The sequence below is a fragment of the Dysidea avara genome, chromosome 2 (genome assembly GCF_963678975.1).
Source record: "Dysidea avara chromosome 2, odDysAvar1.4, whole genome shotgun sequence".
Lineage (NCBI taxonomy): Eukaryota > Metazoa > Porifera > Demospongiae > Dictyoceratida > Dysideidae > Dysidea > Dysidea avara.
In genome coordinates this window covers 41578674-41603629 of record NC_089273.1, presented here as the reverse complement: position 1 = coordinate 41603629, position 24956 = coordinate 41578674, and the positions used below count along the sequence as shown (strand labels likewise).

Sequence of the window (24956 nt, the reverse complement as noted above, 5' to 3'; positions counted from 1 at the left end):
GAGACTGGTTTCTGGTCTTTTAATAGCTATGCTAGTTACCTTAGTGATCCCTACCATAAGTACCACCATACTAAACAATAGAAGATAATCTGGCAATCGTTTTTGTCTTATGAAACTAACTGATATCACGGTGTTACAGTGCTAAAAAAACTTTTGAAGGCACATTACAAAGACTAAAAAATAGATACTCAAATACAGTAGTCACTTAGAATGAATCTTACAATTAAAACTGCCTGCTAACGACTATTTTGAATTGAAATCCTTATTACTGTATCCACAACAATTCTAAAAAAATTTCTATTTTTCAAATTTCACAATGAGTTCCAAATGTTCAACTCAAGAAAAATTCAATGAGGCATCATTAGTGTTTTGCATGTTGGTTGTCAATTGTACAAAAATTCAGAATGGGACTCATGTGAAAAACCAACAATGATAGGCAGCCAGACTAATTCAAATTCTTACAAAGTATCCATTGGCTGTTTTTCATGTGACATCACCAACAAAAGGAATTGTAACTGGCAACCGGCTTGCAATCTACTGTACACATTCAGACCACCTTGTATCATTTAGATCTTTGGAAACCAAAACCCACAATCAACAATAACATGTACTCTTATAAATATCAGTTACTACATAATGTCCATCATGATGATCATCTTCGTGCGTATTAAGCATCTCTAAAATATTTTTTTGGAGAAGGCCATACACTGACTGGAGGCCTTTTTATCACAGTGTACATATCATACAATGGAATTTTCCTTTTCTTGAAATAAAACTAAATACCAGCACGTCATAGCAGTATCAGTATTGATTTGAAAGCTTATACATGCCTTCAGAAGGATTATAGTGACTAAAATGGACCCATAATGATTCTACAGAACTTTTAGTTTGCATAAGCAAAAATTAAGAATTTTAAGTTTGGTTAGCGACCACAGAAATAAAAAGTAGTGAAAAAAGGAAGGTCGTCTATGTGTTGCATCGATAATTGGTTCAATAATCAGTATCGGGCCAATATTGACCACTAGCCGATTAATCAGTTTTGATGAAATCAAAGCCGATATTAACCTCCACTATGCTGTGTAGTATAATGGTGTGGGGGAGGGTAGACATAAGTTATTTGGAATTTTAATTAAGTTATGTATTGATGGTTTAGCAGTGACTACAAGCCATGCCCAAAGTAAACTGTCAAGTGTTAGACCATGCCCAACAGTAAACTGAGGTTTTACAGGTTTCTATGTAATACCAGCCACTTGTCTCAACTGTATAGAAGTAGTAAAATGTACTTTGACCCTTTTTGTGGTGGATTTTGGAGGTGTCTAAGTTACTTAGACCCTTTACTAGTCACCTACACCTGAAGACATACATGTACTTGTGGACATTAAATTCCTATTTCAGTCTGTACCCATGACTGAATTAGACTGATTGTTCAGCTAACTGTTACCTTCACAAAAGCATTGCTCAATAATGGCTAATGGAATCTCTTTGTGTTTGACGTCAGATGGACTTTTCTTGGTCAATTTTGATCGCTCAATTTACAATTATGTACATACAAACAACAAACATTAAGGTGTACAACTAGCTGGTAACCACAACGTCAGTAGTTGTATATGTACACTCCTCAGCTTTTAAACAGTCCATTACGTGTATGTTCAATATCAACAGTCAATAGACCACAACACAAAGACATACTGTATGTACAGTACGTATCACAGACTGGAGATGCACACGCTTATTCTCACCTCAAAATTGTAGATTCAGCTTTTACGTAGTTGTTGGGGGCAACTGGGATGCTGGGAAGCAAATTGTTGTCCTCCTTGTCATACCATCGGTAGTGTCTTCTAGCAACAATATTAACAAGTTACGTACACCATTGACATACTGTAAAGCTATTTAACCACTGCAGGCACTGTCCTGTAGTGTGTAGCAGTACATGTGTTTGGACATCACAACAACGCATACAGTCAACAACACATTATACATACATATAGTGGAACCTCAATTATCTGAACACCGATTGACCGAACTTTCAATTATCCGAACACCAAATTGACTGCTCAATTAGGATATTTTGTCAACAAGTGTATGCTTTATTAGAGTAGTTGAATAAAGCTCTGTAAATGTATGGATATTCAATTTTACATACTATTCAATAATATGAAAACCTTTCCCCAATTAGTTGGAAAATCAAGGTTCCACTGTATGTACAAGTGAGAAAACTGCTACTAGGATTGCTTCAGGTTACTCAGCCACATTAATGGGGACCTGGTGTTACCTGGGAAACAAAAGGGCAATGAAACATGTAAAAGTGAGACTTGTAGTGAACACACCATTTCACCTGTGAAACATGGCACAACCTCCTGGGAGTGGCACTCCAGGATAATTTGCCATTCTAATCCTTATACAATAAATTCTCATTCAATACACCACCATCAACACCAAAGTTTGGCCTCACTTAAGATGAGGTCTTATTAGTTATGTGATAAACTGTTACCTTTGTTAGGGACTGCTATATTGAGGTGGTATTATCAATGAGGTCAAGAAGTACACCTAAGCTAGATATGTATGTTGTCGCTTGTGCACTTAATATGGTCACCATAGTGAGGTGATCTTATTGATGAGGTTATTAAAGTACACTTTACCTAACTTTGGAGATACGTACTTGACATGGTTGTTATATAATAGTTAGACTTCAAAACAGAGTTCTATGGAATTTAGTAGCCCAAAGCCCCTGTGTTGTGGTAGCCAAGTGAAGTGAAGGTGCTACTACAGGGCCTGGTGGTCATGATCATTTAATTGACTGATTGCCATTGTCACTTAGCTCTAACCAATGTTACATACACACAATTGTTATGTTTTGTTGATCTATATAGAACATTATAATAAGCATGGCGCTATGGAATTTAGAGACCACATTTCAGCCTCAATATCAAACTTGTTGAAAGTTTTATATGAGGCGGTCTTATTGATGAGGTCATGAAATGCGCCTTAGCTACATTTGGGACCTACTTGACATGGTCATTTGAATATTATACAGTACAACAGTACTCTGCATACATAAAGAGGTTTGTACTCTCTCACAAAACATATTGATCAGAAAGCAGTTTCACAATACCTTCATGGCGTCTACACAATATTGGCTAGGTACAACAGCTTCCAACACGATGTATTGAAAATTGAAGTGGGATTTTCTGCTGATTAACTGATTGATTGATTGACGCCTTTATTCTTTTCACTGTTTGACGTCGCTTCAATCCGACAGTTACCTTTTGGCATACCACAGTACATACAATGGCACACATTGCCAACAGCACAGGGTGTTGTGATTCACAGTACCTCATGATGGCTTCCCTAGGCTTCACTGTGTTTGTAACAGAAATTGTTTGCAGTTGCCGTAGTCAGTGACTGGACTGATTCCAGAGGTGATCGAGTGAATAGCGAAACAAGGGAGGTTGCCTACACCTGAAGATATAGTAGTGGCCATTTAATCCCTAATTCAATAATCATATACATAATGTAATTACGTAATGGAATATCATGGAAACCACTATTCTGGACAACTTCCAGAAGTGTCCCTATTGGTGTCCTGATTTCAAGGGTCTAAATGTGTGCATGCTAATACAAATGGGACCATACAGAGTGTGTAGATAAATGCCCTGGTGCCCACATTTACAGATGTCCTTTTTGAAGGATTCTACGTAAGCATACAACAGAAACAATCACTGGTTTACAGTATCACATAGTCAACATATAAACATACGTGGTAATGCTTGACTGCACAAAACCAACAAATATTGGCTCTACCTTTCTATGAGCATCAGTAGAAAAGATAAGGAATGATTCAATTGAAATGGCACAAGATGGTGAACGGGGATGAGTGAGCAGATCACATCTACAGATCACATCTACGGTGATGAGCAATAATTGTCTCACATTTGGACCATACATTCATTTCTAACAAATCAGGACATTTCAAGCTACCCACAACACATACATAGAACATTAATGACAAACTCTCTGTACAAACAAGATCGTACAAGACATTTAGCTTATCCACCTGATGAATGGGGTCTGGGCATGAGACTAGGTTACTATTGAATTATGCCTAGCTTTCCGTTTTACAAAAAACTTCAACACAAGACACCATGGCATCTCATCAATTTCCGTACTTTTCCAAGTGCACTTTAGTTGACTCTCACAAGGCACACTGTATAAGCACACACACATGAATCATGCCACATTTCTAAATAGTGACCACCACCAGCTGTCATTGTCGATCATCTTAGCCTATTTCTATAACGTTGTATCAATGCTCAAAACATGACTATCAACTAAACAATAACAAGAAATATTTTTACTAGGTAGCGGAAATAGTGCACAAAAGGTTCAATTATCCCAGAAACAGGGACTCTGTGGCTGTGTCCATGTTAGGGTAATCACAACATATTACAAAAAGTACAATAAAAATTGTAATTACATTCAGAGCTTGTTTTTATATATACACTGCTCACAAGAGTACAACTTTTGAAAAGTACTATTTACCTGTAATTAAATCTGGCACACTTTTAGTAAATCGCCTTTCCTATATTGTAATGGCCATTCCACTAGGGACCAGGCAGTAAGCTAATGTTTGTACATTTAAATAGGGAGTAAAAAATATTATTACTAAAATATTACTAAATGAAGACAAGAATTCCAGATCCCACATGGTAACATAGATGAAACACAACCGAGTAACTTACCAAGTATATTCTCAACTGACAAACAGCATACAACTTGCATGTTCTCGAAGATGACATATCCTGCTGATAAAAAGTAAACAAACAAATCATAGATACACGTGTACATCCACAAAGCACATACATACATTCATACACAACTGATTTAATCCATCCCTATTCATTGCATTTTCCTCATTTGAGTTTAAATTTATAAAAGAAAGGCAATAGTCAACTGCTGTACTGAGGGTGGATACAATATTCCCTGATGTGGTGGTCACTTTCAATAGAAGCACATGTCAAGGATTTTTAATTTCATCACAGAAAATGCAAGTCCAATAAGTGCCACCTATTCCGCGCCCCCTATGAAATGGCTGTCAACTTTAGTATGTATTCTTTTAATGATGGCAATGTTTAATAGCCTTGAAATCTTTGTGAGGGACTTGTTATTAACTGTGGTTGTAATAGGTGTTTAGAAGAACAACCCAAAACACTCCTTACAAAAAAAGAACGCCATGAGTAAGTAGGGTAGTTGGAAAAGGCGGATACGGTCAGACGCGGACACGGACATTTTCAAAAAGTATAACAGTTGTTTTTCATGCCTAAAGCTATTTTTACAGCAGTCTTCGCTTCCAGACCCAGGCGTCGATCTTGTCATAGTGCTTATCCATTTATAAGGGCACGTGTGAAGGATAGACTAGCACTCTAAAGACCATATAGTGTTGTATACGTGCTCTAGAAATCTAATTCAGAGTTACAGAGATTAATCTAGCATGTCCCAACATAATCTCGTAGGCCAGGTCCTTGAAACCGTCAACACTCGGTATAAGCACCTGCGCCTTATACGGAAAGACGTAAGATCGTGGATTTGGTCTGCTAAGCTAAGTTGCATGGGACATACAAGCTAATCTCTACAACTATATAACTCTGTATTAGACTTTAAGCATGTATATAACACTATATGGTCTTTGGCATGCTGTGGAGTGCTGGTCTAGTCCTTCGCACGTGCGCTTATAAATGGATAAGTGCTATGAAAAGATCGAAGCCTGGGTCTGGAAGCGAATACTGCTGTAAAAACAGCATTAGGTATGAAAAATAACTGTTACGTAAATGTAAAAGTGCTTTTTGAAAATGTCCGTGTCCGCGTCTGACCGTATCTGCCTTTTCCAACTATCCGAGTAAGTAGGTCTTCTAAGCATTCGTCTGAAATTATGTACGCAAACTGAAACCATACACAAAAATGACTAACCAGAAATTAAACATAGAAACCAACCTCTCTCCATAACTTTTGCCAGTGAAATAATTCATCTAATAACTGTTACAACCAAATATATAACAATGGTTTGAACTTGACACAACAAACAAAAGGAATTTTCAGGCACAAAACTAGCAGAAACATTAGATTCACATCTGTGGCAGCATATTATCTAAGATTTCGAGATCTTTTAACCATCTTCAAGATTTTTTAATCATCAACCATCAAGCACCTTGTTGTCAGCATGTGATCGCCACTAGGCCATTGATTTCTTGATCACTGATTCACTACAAAAGAAGAAAACTAGTTGACGTTGTGCTACTTCTAAAATCCAGGCGCCATGCAGCTAGCTAACCCATTTGGAATTAACCAACTATATATATATATATAACTATGTAACTATAATACATCAATTAATGTAATTTTGGATTTCATAAATCATAAAAATTTTGTAATTCCTCAATTACGTTGCTATGCATTACTTTGTTAAACAAACGGCTTTTAACAACATGTTAGGCACAGAAGTATCTTCTAAACTGTTCAACTATCATGTTTTTCTTGCTATTCTCTCCACAAAGCCTCAAAGCTGCTCTTCATTTTCATTCGTGTATGTAGGGGACACAACCACTTTCAACTTGGGGATAGGCTATTCCTGGTAGTCTACAAGGCCTGCATTGTTGTTTTTCAGTGGAAACTTGGAAGGAAAGGTAATTCACGAAGTCTAAGGAGAGTCACCACACCCGTCTTTCAGACTGCCAAAAAGAAACCACCTCATAGCAAAGTTTACCCCAGCGGAAGTTTAATACAGACTTCATTATGCTTTTACTTTTACGTACAAGCTGCTTTTACCATTCAACGATTTCACTCCTGTGGGTGCGTACGGAAAAATTAAATATAGATTGGCGTGCACACACACAATTTACAGGGGTGTACAAAAACAATTTCAGTAAAGTGGGTACGCACCTGGTTTCAAAAAACTTGATCCAATACCAGTCCAATGCGATTGTCTTTGTCCTGATGTTCCCCTTATCACAGAGACTAGCACTGTGGGGAAAGGTTGGGGATGGTGGGGGAATTGATCGCTAAATTTTCCCAACATAGTGGGGATTTGTCTCTTCACTAAAGTTCACCCAGACAGGAAAAGTGTGTGCTTTCAGTTTAGGAAGGAGTGTCTCGGGTCCTAGCTACTACATTCATACTCGAACTATCTCATCATAAGACCAACGCCACCCGACCATACAAATCCCCTCCTAGCCCCAGTATTCTCGGGTTTGCAGGTCGAGACTTGGTCGGGGTTTGCATCGCCAGTATATACTTCCTCAGTAGGTGGGGAATTGTAATCTTCAGTGATGCAAATCCCCATCTTAGCCCGTACTAGTGGTAGTCGGGGATTACATTGATAGGTGCATAATTCCTGTCAACCTCCCGGAAAAACCCACAAGCGAAAAGTATAAATATTTCCCTCGAAGTCACAGGTCAAACACTATAAAAAGCCCCTAAGGTTAAGGCAAAGGCCATATCTACCTCTTACTGTACCGGAACGTACGAGGCAGCGTACCTACGTTGACATCCCGTTTCCAGACCGCTTACTTCCCTTTTTTGTGTGAGCAGAGTGGAGAGCAAAGCCTTCGCCATACAAAAGAACAGTCCAGGCACGAAACCATCTTTTTACCTCGTTTTTTACAGCCCTTCAAAACAAAAACCGGAAGACAAAACGCGAACACGTGCCACTTTTTTTTGTGAGTACCTGTTGGAATGTTGTACACGGTTGATGGTAGCTGCATTTCTGGGTCCAGCTCTGGTCTACAGCAAGTTCGCGTCGTCTTCGGTCGTCCTGGTCCTAACCATAGACTTTGTTTCTAAAAGCGCCTCTTATCTTGCGGTTTACTAATTAAGCACCATCTGGCGCTAACATGAAGTCTGTTAGTGCAGTATGGGCGGGCGGGCCACAATACAATGATCAGACACCTGTCAGATGATAGCGGTAAAACGTCTAGAAACAAACAGTGTACAGGAACTGATTTCAGTACCATGATGGTTTCAGTTGTCATCAACTGAACACCGGCTCACCTCAGTTTGGATTTGTAGTCCAGGCAATGCTGAATTGCGTCAGTTGTAGCCATTCGGACTTGAGTCATGTAGTGGAGATATTCTTCAGTGCAATCTGATTTGAATACTGTGGCTTATTGGCTTTGCAGTTCTCAACTGAGTTTAAATGTTGTCGATCAACATAAAGTTGCAAATAAATCACATGACAGTTGGACAGACAGTATAGGGTCAATTATAACTCCTATAGATATCAAACAGAATCCAATAAAGTACCTGATACAGGGGAGGATCTGGAGGGAGAGGCTTTGAGGGTTGAAACACGTCCCCCTTCACTTTTAGGCTTTACTTGATCAATATGCTGAGGGTTGTAATGAAATTTTGTCTTAGCATAATTATAAGATCACTAATAATACAAATACTCATAAACCCACCTTATAAACATCTTTCCAAGGTATTATCAGTGGAGTTTATGCCCCGGATCAGCATCGGAGGTGTTCAAGATTGAGATACTCTAATAGAGCAGTCACCTAACTACTCTAATAGAACATTCACTCGAAGCATATAGTTGGTTCTGTTATGGAATTTTTACAAATCTGCCTGCACCTATATATGCAATGAAGTACATTGGTCTGTTTAAAAGGCTTGATTCATCTACTTGTGTAGTTAATATGTATGGCAATACTTAATTCAGGTACACAATTTCCATTGAAAATGGTCTCAGATTCAATCTCGTATCATTCAAATTTCAAAATTTTTCACTTTTAACATTATTATTCTAACATGCACCTATTGTTGTGCAATTTTGAGAGGGTGCATCATGTGCTTGGTTGTCTGTACCTACCCAAACTTTACAAAATGCTTCAGAGAGCCATACCTATAATCTAAAGGCAGTATATAAAATATCTACTGGCAGAAATATGAATTTTATGTGGAAATGTCTCCAAGTTGCAGTATTTTAGCATCTATTTTTCAAAAAATTTTTCTGGAGGGGTATGCCCCCTGACCCCTCTAGTTCCAACATGCTTCACCACCCAAGAGATTAGTACCTTGAGTTAGCCCCCCCACTCCTTTTATAAATCCTAGATCCGCCCCTGTGATACACATTTCTAATATGGTCTCTCAGTTTTCACACCATTGAAAGTGTATTATGCAATAACAGGTCAAAATTTGAAAGTGGTAGCTTACTCCTACATCAAGTTATGGTCCTTTAAAAAGTCAAAGATTTGGCCCACTGGATGTGTGTGGAAGCCTGGTTTTAGTCACACTAACTATGGTAGCACCTAAAAGTGCTAAATTGTGATTGTTCCAGTCAAAAAATAGCACCTCTAAATGTTACCATAGAATTATAGTCACTAGTGTGACACTTCATTGATTTGTTCTAATAGACCCTTTATTCATTAGGCTAGAAAGAAATAGTGCAACATGAACTCTTGACTTTATAGCTAGGCTATGAAAACATGAAACAATGGCCAGTTATGTAGCTAGACAGCACACTGCAATGTTCAATCTTGTAATTTAGTGCAGCTTAACTTCTCATTTGTTCTCATTATAGCCAGCTAGTTTCTTTTTTAGAAGGTGCCAATCAAGTTGAGTGATGGGCACACCAGTTTATCATGTTGCATATCTTCTAAAGTTAATAAACTTTGAGCAAACAATTATTCCAGACAAATAGCTTCAGTGAAGTAATCACTGCAAGTTAAACTACCAGTATAACAAACGCAAATTTTAACACTCATTGCTGGTGTGAAGAGAATGAGTTGCCTAGCTATATGCATTTCAGTTAAGACTCTGGTTTCAGAGTGGGCACTTGTATTCAATTCTAATTGATTCAGGCATAGATTATATGGACTTCTATTAAGGTGCTGTCTGAAGCACTGTGACAGTGATAGAGTGTGTGTGTGACTAGCAACTGTAAAGATATATGCTAGTACAAGTAAAGAATGTACTCCATGCATAAAAAAATGAAGTGTGCTTTGCACACAAAAAGTGTGCCCTGTGACACCAAAGTGTGCTGTTTTGGTGTTACAGGGCATACTCATTTTTTTACAGTGTATAAACACATGTATTAAAATATATATAAAATTCCAAGAAAAGCTGAGTCCTCATTGGTCGCAAGCCACTATTTATACCTAGTTACCTGTACCCATAGGATTCAAACATGCAATATATGAATACAAAGAAAAACAATGGATTCAAGTCTAAAAACCAGCAATAGTTTTTATGGTGAGCAGAGTTGGGGGTAACTAGTTACTTTTGTAACTAAGTTACGTAATGGATTACTTTTAAAGTAACTAGTAATATAACTAGTTACTTACTTTGTAATTAGTAACTTGTAACTAGGAGTAATTGTCTGAAAAGTAACTAAGTTACGATAGTAACTAATTACAATAGTTACATTGCAACCATAACTAATTATGCTTTAAAAGCAAGAACACTTCAATTTTTGTGCCATATATGCTACAGCCACATTAAGTAGACAGATTCTGTGTACTGTTCTCTATGATTCAGCTTGAGTAACAGACGTAGCAATAATTAAAACTGACTTGAAATAGCCACAGAATTGTTATTTAAGTGCACTTATGTATTGCATCCCCTAATAATGCATATCTGAGCAAAATTCATGTTTCAAAAACCAAAAACAAGTCATAATTTATACTACGAAAGTAACTAGTAACTAGAGTACTTAGTTACCTTTTGAAAAGTAACTGTAACTGTAACTAAGCTACATGGGATAAAAATAACGTGTAACTAATAACTAGCTACTTTTCTGAAGTAACTACCCCAACTCTGATGGTGAGTATAACTGATACTTCTGTTCAACCAGTACTAATGCATACATGCATACATCAATGTATGTGTTACATCACAGAAGTGAACAATCAAGCAACACTTAAGAATCACATTATGTATTGTTTACACATTGATGTTGTATAGCTAGCTACAAGTTTTGTCAACATACGCAAAATTAATGCTTTCATAAGGCTGCAACAATTAGCATCTTAACACCAAAACAGTACCAGGCAGTGACAACTTATAGCTAGTTGGCTTCATGCTATCATTACTTGAATTCCATATCAGATATTAACCACAATTAATACTTTCTGTGTATGCATTCATGAGTGAGTGAGTTTCTGAATAAGCAGAAGTGAGAGAAGTCATTTTTTTCTAACAATGAAGTGGATTGATATCTACATTACTGTTTTTGTGGTGATCTGTAGCACTCAGTGGAACATGATTAGTATATACTATGATCCTCCTACTACAGGAAATGATCCTCACTTCTTCATACCACTACCTAATGGAGACAACCTGTGTTATAGTGTACAGGGACAACCTGACTTTATGTTCAGTTTGATCAAAGACAAGTATGTACAGTTGAATGCTCAGTTTGTGTTGCCTGCCAGTGATGAGAGTGACACCATTGCTAATGTTTCTACCTTCCTGGGTAATCTTGGACTACTACTGAGGTGTACATGTCCTGTTACTGGAAAGTTTGTAGCTGTAAAGGTGTCTGCACAAGATCACAGTGTCCAGATTGGTGATATAACTGTAATTGTTAAAGACATGCCAGTAGAAATATTGATTGCTAGAGATTTCAATATAACTACAACCCATTCTTCTGAGGTGCAAAAAAAGTTGAAGGATGAAACTGCTTGGGTTTATCTCAAAGCAGAGTTTGGCTTTGGAATGAAAATAAGGTTCTACAAGAAACACTTGGACATGATGATAACCAGCAGTGATGGATTAACTAGTGAAGCTGATGGATTGATGGGTAAGAGTTGCTTTTAACTATAGTATATATATGCATGGACATGTCTTGTAGGTCAGTTCATGGGAAAAGATGTTGAAATTGATACAGACTACAACATGATGAAGATCAATTATCACAAACCAATACCAGTTGTGAAAGGTCAAGCATGGCACTTCCTAGGAACTGATGAGCAATGTTGGTACAGCCATTCTTCTGACAATCAAGGAGGTGGAGTAATACAAGGTTCCTATCTAGATTATGTTGAGAAGGAACTCCTTCCATCTCCATGATCTATTCAATTTAATTACACTAGTTTATGCACACACACAGACAGTGTTGCAATATATTGTTGAATAACAAGATGGAGACTGAGAACCAAAAATTATATGAGGGCCAGGGGTGGATCCAGGGTTTGGAAAGGGGGGTGCACTTTGCTGAAAAAAGTTAAATACCAAAAACAAAAAAAAGTCACAGCAAATAATGGCTGTCTTTTACCAAATGTATATACCATAAAGTATAGAAAGATCCTTATTCATAGCTTCGTGTATAGTTAAGCCACGCTGCCTCATGAACACTGTGACTGCTTTACTAGAGTGACTGACTGTTCTATTAAAGTACCTTGATCTTATATATAATTTTTAAAAAAAGGAATGAATAGGGGGGGGGGGGGGGTATGTGCCCCCCACCCCCACCCCTGGATCTGCCACTGGGGGATAACAAAACACATAAGTTTCAAGATTGTGATGGACCACTGTGGTCTGGATACAAAACAATAACATAGAGTATTTTCTCAAAACATTTCACATTTTTATAGCATGGAGTGTTGACAACATTGAATAAGGAGGCCATACACACACTGTTAAAAGTGGCTTGTTAACACTCTGAGTGGTTATAATTGGTACCCAAACTTGTTAATTCCTGTAAATTTTACCAAATATAACCATCTTTGGTGTTAATGTAACAAGCCATTTTTTAACAGTGTAAACATGACAACAGTAATTGTTTAGAATGAATAGAAGCCTCATTGTACTTAGTTAGTTGAAAGTGACTATAGGATGGTATGTGATCAAGCCTAGAATTCTTTTTTCGATTTCACGCAGTTCTATAGGTACACTCCCTGTTTTCACAGGCTTTAGCATTTTCACTGTGACAGATCCCTAGTGAGACAGTACTAGTCTACATACAATATTATACAGATAGGTATTTGATCAAAGCCTACAGGCTTATAATATGATCTGTATTTTCCGTATACATGCATGGCAGTGCTTTAACTATAACGTAACTGTACAAACTACTGTTTCAATACTCTAGCTCTACACATGCCTTGACAATCTACAATGATGTTTTGAATTCCTTTACACTTCTACCAAGATGAATACTTTGTTTATTTGATTGATGCTGGGATGACAACACTGCATGCTGATGTTGTCCAGTGAAATTACAAAAAAAATCTAAACCAGTCTAATTACAAGTAGTTATGGGTATACAGACTAGATGGATTATTGTTTAAAGGCATAAGACATTCTAATCTCTGAGCCAGGAAAAACTGTTCGTAGTCCTTATCTTACGAACACCTTCCTATGCTGTAAGAATCTTTGTAGGAGAGTAAAGCTATAAAGGAATGGTGTTAGCTACCAACTTGGATTGTGACAATAAGAGACCATCATTATGTTTATTCCTTGTTTCCCATCACCGCCTGGATCAACTTTCAGATGGCCACACCAAATTTTAGTTATTTGATCAGAAATCACATGAATAGAGGGAGACACTGAATGTCTGTATGAGTAAGTTGAGTATTAAGGTAAAGCAATACACATAAAAGTAACAGAAGGGTACTAAGGCTCCCTTCTTGTTTTACAGAGTATTGTACATAGTCCCCTTAACTTGCATCTTTCAAGATTGAGATTTCCCTGATCAGTCACAGACAATCAAGTACATACAATATTATGTAAGTCTACACTGCCAGCATCTGTTTTTGCTGCACCTGAGCTAGGGATGAGAAACAAACAATACAGTAATGATGGCTTAAGACTTAAGTACCAATGAAGTAGTGCATAGTTGACATTACAATTAAAGCAAAACATAAGCATCACATACTACCTCACCACACTCTTAAAACTGATGTGCTATGGTATATGCTATGGTACGACCTAAAAGTGCTAAATTTTCAGTGAACAAATAGTACCACTAAGTTCTACCATAGCACTTCAGTTAAATTTATGTGCTATGGTAGCACCTTAAAATGTGACTGGATTTGACAAAACCATACAGGCTTCCACACACATCAAATTCTTTGACTTTAACTATTTGTAACTTGACCACTCAGTATGCTATTGACCCAACTCTAAATTTTGTTATTCAACCAATTGCATTGGTATTAATATTTATTTGTATCTGCTTTGTGTGTGCACATGTTTATCTTTGATGTTGTATCTATTGTGTTTTGCATTCTTCTTCTTTTGCTCACTGACTTACTCAAAGTCAGCATTTGGTTACTGAACGGACCCCCTGTTTAAAAATTACAATTAGCTACTAACAGTTTAAGAAATACCTAATTTTTGCAAACCCGAGTCTAAAGGGTCTCACTTTTAGGGAGGTAGTAATAGTAGCCCAATTAAGTGATACAATATCAGCCAATGAGCCTGGTAATCAAAAGGTTCCAGGTTTGATGCCCAGGATAGGACTCTCCTATCCTGTTGTTTCAATTTGCTCCAGCCACCCATGCCAGCTGTATAGCCAGGGTAACAGTATGACCAGAGCATATAGCTGAAGAGCAGACTGACTTGGCTGATGCTGTCATCTCTGCCAAAACAATGGGTGGTTGGTTGATTGCTCACACCGGTTGACAGAATCGTTTTTCCCTACAGGTGATGATAGCTAGGTAGCGGATATAATATACAACAAAAACAAGGCATTAAGCAATCATAGATACCATCACTGCAATACAAATACAAATAGCAAAGAAGTACTACCTCGGGTACTATGCACTGTGGTCTGACACATAGCAGGGGCGGATTTAGGGGGTGCTTGGGGTGCTGAAGCACCCCCTTTCCAAAATTTTACTATGTGCAAGCTAGGAAGCTTCTAGAAGTTGCAGTACAGATGAAATTGCATCTTATATTATATATATATGCATGGACTATGAAAAGATGGAAAGAGAAAGGTGAATGGCTATTCTTTTCTTAGAATTACCAAGACGGGTTCAAATTATACTTTTGGTGTAAGACTTAACCTAAAAATTGAAATACTCTAATAGAACAGTCAACTGCTCTAATAGAACATCCATCATGATAATAATAATAATAATATTATTACAATGTTTTTCAAAAAGTTACCAATGTGTCACACACTGGAAACTTCTTGAAAAATACCTGTCTTCTTGACCTGCGCACTGCTATTTTACCATTGCTCCAAACATTGCATTCCGGTGGTGATGGGGCCATAGTTGTAAAAAGTCAGATTAAAATAGCAACAGAACAACCTGTTGCTATAATACAAAATTGAAGTGATTTTTGTGTGCATTTTAAATCTCTACATGTGACTAAATGACCTCAAGATCCAATCCTGTGTATTGTCTTTGACAATGTATTGCCTTATAATCCAGTAACATTAATTTTAAAAGTATATATAGTAGTCCTGCTTTTCAGCTAAAATTGATTGCAACTGAACTCATCCATCTTGTACCCCCACAATCTTTCAGTACAATAGAGTATTTGGTTAAAAATAGCTTCCAGATTCAATCTTGTGATAACTATATTCCAAACATTTCCAGAGGGAGAATCACCCCAGACCCCCTAGTTGTAAAATTCTACATTTGTGTACTCTACACACTGGTTAGTCATACTTGTCCTCTCAAGCCCCCTCTTCATTGTTACTATTTGGACATTATAGTTTGAGCCAGCACACTAGCTATACCTTAAGCCGAGCAATACACTAAATTAAATTCGTGATCCTATATATCAATTAATTAATTCATGAACTGATGTAATCAATTAGCAAAAAACCAAAACTCTAAAATTGCACTGTACCGCTATATTAAGGTATTGCAAATGTAAAATTAATGGCAAGTATTGATCATGTGTAGCTAATATTCATATCTTTCCCCTTCCTGTTCTTTAAGCTGTAAGGAATAAAATTTCAGTTACTGGCTGTACCCTTTATATGACAACTAGTCATTACAACTATTCTGGAATAATAGCGTCATTTCATCATTATTACACTTAGATGACTCATAATTAATGCTTTACAAGCATTGTGATTTGTGAGTCACTTTAACAAAGTGGCACCATTTTTCACTTCACTCAAAAATATTACCAAATTTAAAATTGAATAGGCTAAATTTGCAAACTTTTTCTGTGGGGGTATGCCCCCAGACTCCCCTAGATAGAGCATGCTCCACATGCAAAGCACATGCACTAATACTACTGTAGCTAGTTGTATCAACCAGTTGTCACATTTCTTAGCACACCAGCCATTATAAATGTCCCTGTTAGCATCCCCTTCTGAAATCCTAGATCCGCCCCTGCATAGCCACAAATCATATACATTACATTGAATTATAATTTTAGAATTATAACTACAATAGACTGTTATACAGTCTTAATAAATTCCATCACATTGAAGCAAAATATTTTTGGTGGCATGACCAGTGTTTTGAGAAAGCACTCGTATTAACCATGTTGGGCTTCCAACATAATGGGAGAAGTTAGCTATAAACAAGATTGCTTATCATAATGGTAATCGTGATACATGACACAAGTTAAGATGATGTAAAAATGATCTGGTAGGAAGTTGGAAGCCAGTTTAATTGATACCGGTATGTGAATAATAATGTTGATATCTAATTGACATGTGATCCGTTGCTATGTGATTCAAGCATTCAGAAATGTATCATCTTCAGTTTCAAGTGCAGTGAAAAGGTGCCAGAAGATGTATGGTTATTAATCATACATGGCATAAGTGCATGGCATCAGTTGCACCCATCACCATGCAAAACATTTGAAATACATAGGTGTATAACTGATGTATTATTATGATATACACCAAGGATACACATGTGTGGCACATCTGTTATACACCATGGTTGTACCTGTGTATAGATACCATTTACACTACTATGTATAATATATGAGTATAATTGACTTATACACTACTGGTTAACCACGTGTATAACCTCTGTTTACATAAGTATAATATGTGCATATGTAAGAAATACATATTTGATATACTCACCAATGTATAATTGTGGTGTAACTCAATGTAGTATATCTGATGTGAATATCTTTACTATTATAAGATTAGAGGTTTCATATTAAAAAATTTAAAATTGTACAACATTGAGTAAACAACATGAAATGTGTCCAGTAGTGTTCACTTTGATAAAAGTAGCAGGTACATCATTCTTCTTCTTCTATATAGGTCTCATCATCAAACGACGTCTACAGACAAAAGAGATCACTTAACAATGATTCAAATGCTCTTTTGTGGCCTTACCACTGAAACGAAGCTGATAAATTCACCAGATGTACATGTGTGGACATAATTCTTCTTCCTAGTTCACATCTCCTAAACTCCACACACTGTTCTACAATAGAAAAGGTGTATTCTCCAATAGACAACTATGAAAAGCTATTATACCTGTTCACTGCGTAAACACAGTTAACTCAATCATGATCATGTGCCTGGAATCTACACAACGAAGTATCAGTAGCATGTGATTCTACAATTCAGCCCTACAAAATGAATACTTTAAAATGGTTAGTCAGTAATACGACAACAGACATACCTCAGTGTAACTATTGAACTGTTGTGGAATCATAATAAGCAGCAGCAGTTCCATTGCCACTATCATTGAAAAGAAAAATTAAAGCTGACAAGAAAGAAGCACTACTGCTTACCAAGCTATTATTATCTAATCAAAAACAGCCAAGCTGTAAAAAAAGGTGCGGCCCCCATAAAGGCCATGGTGAAAAAAGATGTGAAATCCAAGGTGGCGGCCAAGAAATGGCTGTGATGGTAGGTTAATGGTTACATTTTAATAACAACAATTCAGGTGAATTTGGTGCCAAGACCAAGCGGCACAAAATTCACCTGAATTGCCGTTATTAAAATGTAACCATTAACCTACCATCACAGCCATTTCTTGGCCGCCACCTTGGATTTCACATCTTTTTTCACCATGGCCTTTATGGGGGCCGCACCTTTTTTTACAGCTTGGCTGTTTTTGATTAGATATCACTTCTTTTTGTGTTTTTATACTGCAAAGCCGGCCTATGGCTGGCTTTGGGGCTTTTTTAACCCATGTGTTTTTTCTTTACCACAGGAAGAAGAAAAGAACTTAAAGAAGAATTTTAGTACTTCAATTATTTTTGATTTTATTAGTAATTATACAAATTATATACATATATTTATTACATGCTCATTATTCCCCACAGGATTTTTTTTGCAGCTGATCTCTCTACTGGGTGACTTGAAATGTAGCTGAACTATATACAGGATGGTTTCTTTGTAGCTGAACTCTCTGTAACAGGTGATTTGTTTGCAGCTAAACTCTCTACATGGTGGTGTCTTTATAGCCGAACTCTCTACATGATGGTTTCTTTGTAGCTGAACTCTCTATAAGGTGACTTCGTCTAGCTGAACTCTCTACAGGGTGATTTTTTTGTAGCTGAACTCTCTGCAGGGTGATTTGTTTGCAGTTGAACTCTCTACATGATGGTTTCTTTGTAGCTGAACTCTCTACAAGGTGACTTCGTCCAGTTGATCTCTCTACGGGGTGATTTGTTTCTAGCTGAACTCTCTACAGGTGAATTGTTTGCAGCTAAACTCTCTACATGGTGGTTTCTTTGTAGCTGAACTCTCTACAAGGTAACTTCTTCTCTACAGGGTGATTTGTTGTAGTTGAATTCTCTACTAGGTGGTTTGTATGAGGCTGAACTCTCTACATGGCGGTTTCTTTGTAGCTGAACTCTCTACAGAGTGATTTGTTTGCAGCTGAACTCTCTACATGATGGTTTCTTTGTAACTGAACACTCTACAACGTGACTTCTTCTAGCATGATTTTTCTACAGGGTGAATTGTTGTAGCTGAACTATCTACAAGGTAACTTCTTCTAGCTGATCTCTATACAGGGTGATTTGTTTGTAGTTGAATTCTGTACAGGTGGTTTCTTTGTAGCTGAACTCTGTACATGATGGTTTCTTTGTAGCTAAACTCTTTACAAGGTGACTTCTTCTAGCTGAACTCTCTACGGGGTAATTTCTTTGTAGCTGAACTCTCTATATGATGGTTTCTTTGTAAATGAACTCTCTACAAGGTGAATTCTTCTACCTGATCTCTCTACAGGGTGATTTGTTTGTAACTGAACTCTGTACAAGTGCGTTTTTGTGGGTGATCTCACTGCAGGTTGATTTGTTTGTAGCTGAACTCACTAAAGGGTGATTTTGCTTGTAGCTGAACTCCTTGCATTGTATCTAGTTTCTAGCTGATCTCTCTACAGGGTGATTTGTTTGTAGCTGATCTCTCTACAAGTTGATTTGTGTGTAGCTGATCTCTCTGCAGGTTGATTAATTTGCAGCCGATCTCTCTACAAGGTGATTTGTTTGTAGCTGAACTGTCTATAAAGTGATTTATTTGTAGCTGATCTCTCTGCAGGTTGATTTGTTTTAGCTGAGCTCTCTACAGGGTGATTTACTTGTAGCTGAACTCCTTACATTGTGACTAGTTTCTAGCTGATCTCTCTACAGGGTGATTTGTTTGTAGCTGATCTCTCTACAAGTTGATTTGTGTGTAGCTGATCTTTCTACTGGTTGATTTGTTTGTAGCCGATCTCTCTACAGGGTAATTTGTTTGTAGCTGAACTCTATACAAGGTGCTTTTTTGTAGGTGATCTCAATGCAGGTTGATTTTTTTGTAGCTGAACTCACTAAAGGGTAATTTGCTTGTAGCTGAACTCCTTACATTGTGTCGAGTTTCTAGCTGATCTCTCTACAGAGTGATTTGTTTGTAGCTGAACTCTCTATAAGGTGATTTATTTGTAGCTGAACTCCTTACATTGTGTGTAGTTTCTAGCTGATCTCTCTATAGGGTGATTTGTTTGTAATTGATCTCTCTACAAGTTGATTTGTGTGTAGCTGATCTCTCTGCAGGTTGATTTGTTTGTAGCCGATCTCTCTATAGGGTAATTTGTTTGTAGCTGAACTCTCTATAAGGTGATTTGTTTGTAGTTGATCTCTCTGCAGGTTGATTTGTTTTAGCTGAACTCTCTACAGGCTGATTTGTTTGTAGCCGATCTCTCTACAGGGTAATTTGTTTGTAGCTGAACTCTCTACAAGTTGATTTGTGTGTAGCTGATCTCTCTGCAGGTTGATTTGTTTGTAGCTGATCTCTCTACAGGGCAATTTGTTTGTAGCTGATCTCTCTACAGGGTGATTTTTTTGTAGCTGACCTCTCTTCAGGGTGATTTGTTTGTAGCTGATCTCTCTACAGGGTGATTTTTTGTAGCTGACCTCTCTTCAGGGTGATTTGTTTCTAGCTGATTGCTCTACAGGTTGATTTGTTTGTAGATGAACTCTCTACAGGGTAATTTGCTTGTAGCTGAACTCCTTACTTTGTGTCTAGTTTGTAGCTGATCTCTCTACAGGGTGATTTGTTTGTAGCCGAACTCCTTACATTGTGTGTAGTTTCTAGCTGATCTCTCTACAGGGTGATTTGTTTGTAGCTGATCTCTCTACAAGTTGATTTGTGTGTATATAGCTGATCTCTCTGCAGGTTGATTTGTTTGTAGCCGATCCCTCTACAGGTAATCTGTTTGTAGCTGAACTCTCTATAAGGTGATTTGTTTGTAGCTGATCTCTCTGCAGGTTGATTTGTTTTAGCTGAACTCTCTACAGGGTGATTGCTTGTAGCTGAACTCCTTACATTGTGTCTAGTTTCTAGCTGATGTCTCTACAGAGTGATTTTTTGTAGCTGAACTCTCTTCAGGGTGGTTTGTTTCTAGCTGATCTCTCTACAGGTAGATTTGTGTTGATTTGTTCATTGCTGATCGCTCTAAAGGTAATTGATTTGTTGCAGTTGAACACCCTGCAAAGTGTTTTGTTTGTAGCTGATCACTCTAAAGGGTAATTTGTTTGTAGCTGAACTCTCTCCACAGTGACTTGTGTGTAGCAGAATTCTGTGTAACTGAATTCTCTAGAGAGTGACTTAATTGTAGCTGAATTCTCTACACAGTGCATGACTTGTTTATAGCTGAACTTTCTTCAGTGTGACTTGTAATGTTCTGAATCTCTATAGTGGTATATTTGCTTAACTCTCCACATGGTGACTGTCTTCTTGCTGAACTGTCTATAAGATTAACTGTTTGCAGCTGAACTCCCTACAGAATAACTTGTGATGTAATAAAATTCTATAATGGAGTAAATAAATTAGCCGAATGCTCTATTAGGGTGACTGTTCTATTAGAGTATCTCGATCTCGCATTTGCTACACGGAGTTTGCTTTCGAATCATAACTCAGTGGTTTGTAATCCGATTCTTCTGTACTACTGCAAGGACTTTCTATGAAGATTACTCCAGCTATACACCGATTTTCAGCTCATTGCTCTAAGCGGTTTGCCTAGTAGGCGTGAAAACTAATACTTTTTTTATTCATAAAAACCGATCGCGTAATTGTGACACAGGTTGGGTTTTGTGTCATATCTCCGTGGTCTTTATCTCGATTCCTTTCAAACCACCAAAAGGCACTCCTACGATGGTCACTCCATCTACATAGCAATTTTCAACTCATTCCATGAAGCGGTTTACCCTGTAGGCGTGACAACAAATCGATCTTGTTTTACGCGAATAATCGGTCATAACTCCTGAACCATTCATTGGATTTGTACCCAATTTGATACTAGGATTCGCCTTTTGACTCCCTTTCTGTGTGCCAAATTTCAAGGCGATCGGAGTACGCGTTTGCTTGTTATAGCAATTTTTGCAAGTGTGCGAAAAGACGAAGAAGAAAAAAAAAACGAAGAAAAAAATCGAAACTTTGGCAGTTCGTATCTCGGAAATGGCTGGAGCGATTTCCTTCAAATTTGGAATGTAGACTCCCTTGGCTGGCGGGCAACTGTGTAGCAAATTTGGTTCCAATCAGATAAGTGATCACCGAAATACAAAGGTGTGAATATGACGTTTTCGTTCTTCCTGTCAATATATTCACGGTGTGGCGCGCCGGCTTCTTGGGCCGCACGACACACTACCGTGCGTCTTTGTTAGGCGAAATCTGTGAATTTGCGCAGTTTATAAATTGCGCTGCGCATTTTGTGAATTCATAAAATGCGCAACAATTTATAAATTGTTGCGCAATTTGTGAACTACCGTAAGAGCTGCGCATTTTATGAACTGGGTACCACCGTTACGTTCTTGGCCGCTTCAAGTACGTATCACAGGGAGGAATGACAGGCTTCTTTTCCCCCTTTAACTAGCTGAAGGGACATGGATACAGGCGCATTCTACCCGACTCAGTATCTCTCCCTCCAAGGTTCCTTTGCGTACTCTGCAGCTGGCCTGGATAAGGTGCACTCTCAGTGTTGCGCTGCGTATACTACAGCATTTGTGGTAGGCTAAGCCATTCGTTTTGATCAGCTGATATTGATGGGCACAATTCAGTCTGCATGTTTTACTTCTCCTAGCAGTTGTCCAGCACATGCAAACACTGCACATGCTGCACCAGTAATGAAATGCATATCAGCACATAAGGTTTGGTACATTGTAACTCAAGTCCAACATCATATCTTTAATGTCCAGCCTTAAATGGTACACGTAGTTAGTTTCACTCTCACATTGTCCCATGCATCTAGATGTAACCCCACAACACGTGGTTAGCTACGTAATATAATGTCACCTCTGTGTGATACAGTTATTAGTGCAAACATATAGTGTTTGGAATCAGGTATGCTGTGTTACACATATAACTTAGTATGCTCTAATACATGAGTTACAAATCCATTTGATGAACAGCAAGACCCAGAAAAGTTGTATCCATTTTCATCTTGCCTGGCTATAACCACATGTCTTCCTAAACACCGTTCATGGTACCCCCGTGAGCAACTATTGCACCTGACCTATGGAATCCATACATTAATTTGTATGCATAACTAGACCTCACCATGTCAGTTGGATCATCATCCAAACTAATCATTCCACAAGATTGACAATAGTCATGCATCCAATGATTCTAAATAAACAAACATAATGCATGTGACACATCATAACTCATCGGTACAATACAACAGACGATGAAAAGAAATTTGCTGGTTCACCAAGAAATCCAACTATTCATCAAAAGTTATTTAAGCTAATATAGATACATTTTACCACAACATGAACAAACAAATACATGTTTACTTAATGGTACAAATGACACAATGCGATGGTGTATATCAAACTGATTGCTGAAGCAATTAATAGGTACATAATTATAATAATTTTTGAGGGAAGCCATTACATGCATGGTGCTAGCTACCACAAATCAACACCTTCCGTTGTCAGCAAAGATACATAAAGGAAGACTCAAGTAGGTCCATGATGTTCTCATTATACATACTGCAGTATGCCAAATTAAGGTACCAAGCAACGTTGAACAGTGAAGAAATCAAGCCCGTAGCAGGGGGTCTGTTCCAGGTAGTTGTAAAGCTGAGTACCATGATGTACAAAATACACACATGGTCTTACTAGGGGGTCTGGAGGCATGCCCCTACAGATTCCTTCTGAGATCACTTACTGACTGCTCAGTGTCACAATCTTTTTGCAAACTAATATATCAGAAAATTGATAGGTGGGCTCCATAAATTGATAGGTCGATGGGGACCACAAAGGTTTGGTCTCTTGCAAAAATATCAGCTAATATATCCAGCCTGACTTGTCCTTCACAACTTGGCATTATTACAAACTTGGTAACCGTACTACTTGTTCAGTACAGAGTATTGGTATCACCCATCTCTACAACGTATGACTAGTGGCTATAAATTTTTGTGATGCTTGAGAATATGATAGCATACATAATTCACTATACTTCCATATCTCTGCAAGTATTTTCTTGTAGTCTACGTGTCCATTTTCAGTTGAATGCACACGCGGCTCTACTATGTCATAAAATTTCTCAACTGTTGCAACTAAATGATGGTCATTCTCATCAAAATTTAGTGAAAGGCAGGCACAAAGTTTCTTACCCTTCGTTTGTTCCAACTTCAGCTCTGGGTAGTTTAACAAAACAAACGTCTTTGTTGTAGTAATGAAAGGCAGGGCTAATTAGAGCATCACTTCTTTCCACTCCATTCAAAACGGTTTGATATCAAACATGATCTTCTGCACCTTCTCCTCCGTTACTGTTTTGTTTTGCTTTTTGAGGTGTGATTGGGACCAAGATATTTTCCTCTACAGAACCTTTCGAATAGCCGGCTCTCTGTGACCCTCTTTTGACGTACCTCACAAACTCATAGTGAAATCCACACCTCGCATACACTGCCATAAGGAAATCTCGTGATCCAACACTTGGAACGACAGTAGGTCGGCAACCGATACAACAGGCTGTACGTGTTGCATCTCGTCTTGCCATATGGCAGCACGACACCTGCGCAATTTATAAATTGTTGCGCATTTTATGAATTCACAAAATGCGCAGCGAAATTTATAAACTGCGCAAATTCACAGATTTGCGCCTAACATCTTGATCACGGTGTGGCGCGCCGGCTTCTTGGGCCGCACGACACACTACCGTGTGTCTTGATGTCAGTGCATGATGCAGCAAACTATGCCGCCAAAGCAACTTCCATACAGTACCTGCATTGAATCATCAGCCCGTAAAACTGTATAGACAACAAGTAAACTAACAAACCTTTTAAATGTGTTGTATTTGCTTTTGTACATAAAGACAAAACTACATAAACAGAAACTTTAATGAACCGGCCACACGCACAATTCATGTACGCTTACCGTGATACTAGTGGCGCACCTAGTCTTGAGAGCGATACAACTACGCGCGTCTAGCTAACACCTAAAAGATTAATATTTAGTACACCCGGCACAGGGGCGGATCCAGGGGAGGGGCACAAACAGGCCAAGTTGTAGGTGGTTGGGGAGGCCCAGATTCAGTTACATTTTTGAAGCAGCAAATAATACACCACTTAGTAGTATCTCACTGTTGA

The 24956-nt window shown here is 37.9% G+C and overlaps 1 protein-coding gene and 2 long non-coding RNA genes across 31 annotated transcripts in view; all 3 read right to left on the bottom strand.

The window, feature by feature from the left end:
• The window catches only part of LOC136247363 (uncharacterized), an 89989-nt gene extending 82138 nt beyond the window's left edge, over positions 1 to 7851 (bottom strand). For 2 of the 29 annotated variants that reach the window (XM_066038986.1, XM_066039008.1), the window contains exons 1-6: positions 7718 to 7844; positions 5989 to 6257; positions 4740 to 4802; positions 3802 to 3889; positions 3334 to 3459; positions 1740 to 1838 (exon numbers count right to left, since the gene is read on the bottom strand). The gene's annotated coding sequence lies outside the window, so the exon portion shown is untranslated. Of the gene's footprint in view, positions 1 to 1739; positions 1839 to 3112; positions 3264 to 3333; positions 3489 to 3801; positions 3903 to 4739; positions 4803 to 5988; positions 6258 to 7528; positions 7678 to 7717 lie in introns of those variants that run through there. The other 27 variants (XR_010697432.1, XR_010697433.1, XM_066038994.1 and 24 more) reach the window with 26 other exon arrangements.
• Positions 7852 to 16793: 8942 nt separating this feature from the next.
• Positions 16794 to 24816, bottom strand: LOC136247355 (uncharacterized). Its single transcript, XR_010697421.1, has 6 exons — positions 24745 to 24816; positions 24647 to 24688; positions 17556 to 17614; positions 17408 to 17502; positions 17264 to 17354; positions 16794 to 17208 (listed from the first exon to the last, which is right to left on the bottom strand). It is a non-coding gene; the product is annotated as an uncharacterized lncRNA (long non-coding RNA).
• On the bottom strand, positions 22442 to 24442 carry LOC136247357 (uncharacterized). Its single transcript, XR_010697428.1, has 3 exons — positions 23982 to 24442; positions 22919 to 22987; positions 22442 to 22874 (listed from the first exon to the last, which is right to left on the bottom strand). It is a non-coding gene; the product is annotated as an uncharacterized lncRNA (long non-coding RNA).
• Positions 24817 to 24956: the final 140 nt, after the last annotated feature.